Below are 5,468 nucleotides of genomic sequence, written 5' to 3' on the forward strand. Positions count from 1 at the left end.
TCTCTTGCTTCTATTCTTTTCAGATTCACTGCTGCTTTGCGCGTTTTTCCATTGGAAGTATTATTATTTTTGTGAATTCTTTTCTTAATTCAACAGTAATATACTTTTCATTTGAAAAAAAAAGTGAAATAACAACAGCTAAAAGTACATAAAAAATAAATAAATAAAAAATAAATAATTAAAAGTATTTCTCATGCATCTTGGAAAGTAGGTGTATCTAAACCACATTATTTCAGAGATATATAATCACTAATTTGACCTTGCGTGTCGATTTTAAAGCATTTTCTCAATACTTTACATACACGCTCTTCAACAATTCATATTTCTGACACAAATCAGAGCCTCATCAATAATGAAATCTCAATAATGTAGGCAGACGAGTCAGTTTATTATCTTAAAAACAGCGTCATTTTAGACAGAGTCATATATAACTACACCGAAGGATAACAAAAAATAAAATGTCGATATGAATCAAAGAACTGTGGGATTGACCAAACGAGAACTGTGAACCCGCTGTCAGCACCCACGAACAAAATATTTCAGTAGCAGACAAGGGCGTTCCTCGAACGTGATCAGTGGTGGGCTATCGTTTAGATAACTGGTCACATTTTTTTCGATTACGCGTAGTCCACACACAGCAATGATCACTCCATTTAAGGATTCCAACCCACTGGTTTCTGACTGTGCCCCCCTGCTGTCTTATGAGTAATATAGACTTACGTGACGGTGATAATATCGAAATTACCAAGGACGAATACTATAGTGCGATGATAAAACTTTCTTTGAAGCTTTTCCAAAATTATGTTAAGACGCTTTACCGCGGGTGAAACTTTGCATGGCAAGTTTTCTTTCAACTACATTACATTGCAAATTCTCTTTCCGCTACATTACATGGCAAATTGCCTTTCAACTACAATTGTAATTTGAAATTTTAAGAACAGAAAAAATGAATTCGGGTAAACCGAAAGTGAATCATGAAGTTTCATTTGTTGAACAAGAGTTTTTCAAAATATCAAAATACATGCAAATTATGGGTAGATTACTCAGAATTTCGCAATGTAGAAGTAATTCTGGCACGAGTTGCTTTGCATTTTGATATTTCTAAAACATTTCTTTATTTGAAATTTCATGGAGAAACTCTACATGGTAAATTCTCTTTCAACTATATTGCATAGCAAATTGCCTTTCAACTGCATTACATTGCAAATTCTCTTTCCGCTGCATTACATGGCAAATTATCTTTCGACTATAATAAAAATTTAAAAATTTGAGAATAGAAAAAATGAATTCGGGTTAACCAAAAGTGAATGATGAAGTTTCATTTGTTGAACAAGAATTTCTTTAGATATCAAAATACATACAAATTATGGGTAGATTACTCAGAATTTCGCAATGTAGAAGTAATATTGAAATAATTTTTCTGCATTTTGATACTTCAAAAACATGTATCCAGCATTTGAAATATCATGAAGAAACTCTACATGGCGATTTTTTTTAAAAAATTGATTACCTTATATATATAAAACACAATAGAGACAAAAAAGAATTTAAAAAAAAAAAAGAAAGATTAAAGAATAAAATTAAGAAAAATAATAATAAGTTGTTTTTTTTTAATTTCGAGCTTAGGGCCAATTCAAGTCAACTAACAAATCAAACGCGCATCTGCACTTCAGTAAAAATGAGCTATAAAATGATCGCACTGTCCTCTATTTAAGCTTCTATATTCATATTTTGCAATCTGGCAAACTTGTCGGAAATACTTTAAATCATATTTGAAAGATGCCGATAAGTGTAAGTACATATAAATTCGCTACTCCCTTTATATTTCGTTCCGTATTTTTTGGAATTTTTATTTTCTATATTTTGCTTAATATGTTTTTTTTTCTTCTTTTTTTTTCTAAATATGTTCTATTTTTGTTTCAATATTTTTGGTTCTCAATTTTACCAATTGCTCTATTTTATTTCAATTTTATTCATACATTTTGCTTTGGCTACATTAATGCAATATTAGAAAGCACTCTTTTTTGCGGATATAATCGTGTAAGCTGATGACAAGATTATATCTTTTCCTTACTACCTTACTCAGTTTTCGTTGCCAATTTTTTTTTAAAAATGTTTTATTGATGCGTAATTTCCTTTCTTCACTTTAAAAAATTTGTTTATTTTCTCCATGTGTGCTACATATTTTTAACTTATTTAATGGGTTCTATGTACTTGCAGCTCATGCGCAGTGAATAAAACCTATTATATATTTTTTTAAATTTCCATCGTTAATCCTTGTCGACTCAGAACTTCTTAGAATTTTANTATATATATATATTCCTACTGTTTCACATGTTTCTAATTTCTCCATAAGTACAGTAAGTTCTGTAATTTTATACAATTCATCAATAAAGTGATCTCAAATTACTGGTGTGAGCTTTCTTTTTACTTGATCAACCATTAACTCTTTTCATTTTTCAAATGCTGCTATTTTTAAACCTGTGATGCGTGTATTCATCAAAATAACTGAAAAGCGAGATCTCGCCTGGATACTGGATACTTCTGTTTCTTTCTTATGAAATGCAAATATTTGTCAGAATCGTTCCGGTGATAATTTGTACCGTATTGGCAATGAAGTTTTAACAAAACTAAAGTCTTTCGTTTCAGGCTCTTGTGCTATATTTTCTATAATGTTTAGTGGAAGAAGACAAAAGTCATTTTTATTAACTCTTGTAGCTTGCTTTTCGAAAAATGTTAGATTGGTGCTGATATCAGTTTCGGTAGCTTCGAAATATTTTATTATTTTAGATAAATCCGTTGTTCTAAATCAGGGGTTTCCAACTTACATGAGGCTGGGGGCCGCAATTAAAAACACCAGTCAAATGGCGGGCCGCAACTTTATCAAAATTTTATATAGAACTTTTTTATGTTTGAAGGAACATTAAATATTACTATCAGATTTTTATCAAGTTGTACGAAACAAAAATGTTGAATAACAAATTAAAAAAAGAAATAGATTTTTACCTGCGAAATTAATTTTTTTGCTCCGTTGGTTATGTTAAATTTCACAGAAACGATGAAATGAGGGTTTTTTTTTAACGAAAGAAAAGTATTTTAAACCCATATAGATTTTTTACGAAAATTGTCCGCAAAAAAATGACAACTAATATATTTTAGTTCGCGGGCCGGATGTGGCCCGCGGGCGTACAGTTGGTAACCACTATTCTAAAATTATTAAGGGTACCATTGACGTTTGGTTTTATTAAGGCTTTGTTTTATCTCTTAAATCAGGCATTTTCCAAATGAAGTACTTTTCAAAAGAGGTCTTTTTTATATCATTTAACAAGAATACTTTTTTTAAAACATAACTTAAGATTTAAAAAGTACTCAGAATCCAGGCGGCAAAATATAAATTTATTCCACATTTCCATCACAAAAAAAGAAGATTATTATTGGAATGATAATATCTATAACAAGACAAGCAAGCCAGTATCTCAAAGGAATTTTCTATGAACCAGGGGGTACTTGTTTCAAGAACCGAAGATAAGAACCAGGCGGTATATTCTAGAACAGGACAGAACTTTTTGTAGATAAAATTCTTGAGGGGAGAGGTGTAGGGTGTAAAGTGATAGCGTGGGATATGAATATCACGATCGTGAGTCACCTCAATAAGGCTGTTTTTCTTGGAATGTCATCCATGGGTTGACACACTAGCACTTTTCATTCGATAAAGGGCGTTGTTCATTGCACTGACGCCTTCCATATTCCTGTGAAAATTCTAAACGAAAAGCTACCGATTAGTGTGCAAAATAATTTGTGGAAGAACAGTGAGTGACGTGCAGTTGGACGAAAAAAAGAGCACCAGAAAAAAAGGAACCTCGTTTGTACTGATATGAATTTAAAAACCGATTTTGTCCGACACTTTGATTCAAAATTTAATGTAATAAAATATTTATTCGGTGGCAATTGATGGCTCAATTAGAATCCGTCCCACAGTGGACTGATCGAAAAGACAGTTCCCAGTAGAACACCTAATTCAAGCATCACTGGCTGAGGTCAGTAAGCGGGTGGGTGACCACTCTGATCAGTCTGCTTAGGGACCGAGAGTGCGCGATATCGGTCCTCGTTAAACTGTTCTACCGTAAAGCGCTTGACTTCGCACGCAGGTCGTTGGGCTAATAAAGCGAGAGAACCATCTCCTCTGCAGAGAATCGAAATTGCGATGGCATGTCTTCGGATCATCATCAAGGATGCTTCCCAGACCGTCGCCAATAGCCCATTGTACAGCTCTAATGCGACGTAAATAAAGTACGTACTTCAATGAGAATCACAGCAGTGCGAATCTGAGCTATAGCTGGTTGATACGATTTCCACAATATTCTCAGTGGAAGACGGATCAAGGGTTAGAGTCTCCTTGCCATCAGGCTAACCATGGGAGGTTTTCGTGGTTTACTTCCCCATGTAACGCGAATGCGGGTTAATTCGGTCAAAAAATGTCCTTTAAAAAGGAAAAATGTCTCCCAATACTTGAACCAGGAGTTTCTTTATCTCCTGAATCAGATTCAAAAGTACGGAGTTGAACATTGGTAATCGTAAACTCAAAACTGGATCGCCTGTTCAAGAACGATGATAAAATAAAATAAAAATATTTATTCGAATAAAATTAAATATTTTTTTAAAAAATTAATTATAATAATAGGATTAGTTAAGTTAATGAAAAAAAAACGTTCCCCACTTCATACAATTTAACATATTGATTGGGACTCGAAAACAATGCTAAAATTGTTCTAAATTTCACTAATTACACACATTGTATCGTCATACAATAATATACAAATATTATACTTCTTCAACATTTCAACTAGTAATTTTTTTTAAAATTTTTATTAAATTAAAGTACTTTATCATTTTTGTTCAGACTACTGTTGATTAATACATTTTCCCCTCAATTAAACCTGAGTCACTACTGTTAATTAATACCTTTTTTAGAAGAATGCTATTATATAATTGATTCTACAATTAAAAATATATGAAGTATTGAAAATTTCTTTCAGTCAATTTCAAATTTGGTATTATATATTAATAAATTTTTTTAAGAAAAATATCTGATTATTTTGGAATAACAATTTTGCTAACATTAAATTCACGTTCAACTGCCTGAAATGAGTTGTTAATTGCAAATTATTATAGAGGAAGGTACTTTTTTAGTGCTTTTTTCTGGTATTTTTCACTGGTACTTCTTCTAGTACTTTTTTCCAATTTTTTTTCGTGTATTTTTTTTCCAGTATCTTTTACAGTGCTATTTCACGGAGTTCTTTTATTCATTTACATTTTTTTCAGTGCCTTTTTACCGAAGTTTTTTTTCAGTGTTTTTTTACCCGAAATATTTTTAGTGCCTTTTTATCGAAAAATTTTTTTTTCCAGTGCTTCTTCAGCGGACCTTTTTTTTCAGTGTTTTTTTTTTTTCTGTACATTAAATACAACAT

This window comes from Parasteatoda tepidariorum, chromosome 7 (genome assembly GCF_043381705.1).
Source record: "Parasteatoda tepidariorum isolate YZ-2023 chromosome 7, CAS_Ptep_4.0, whole genome shotgun sequence".
In the NCBI taxonomy this organism is placed as follows: Eukaryota; Metazoa; Arthropoda; class Arachnida; order Araneae; family Theridiidae; genus Parasteatoda; species Parasteatoda tepidariorum.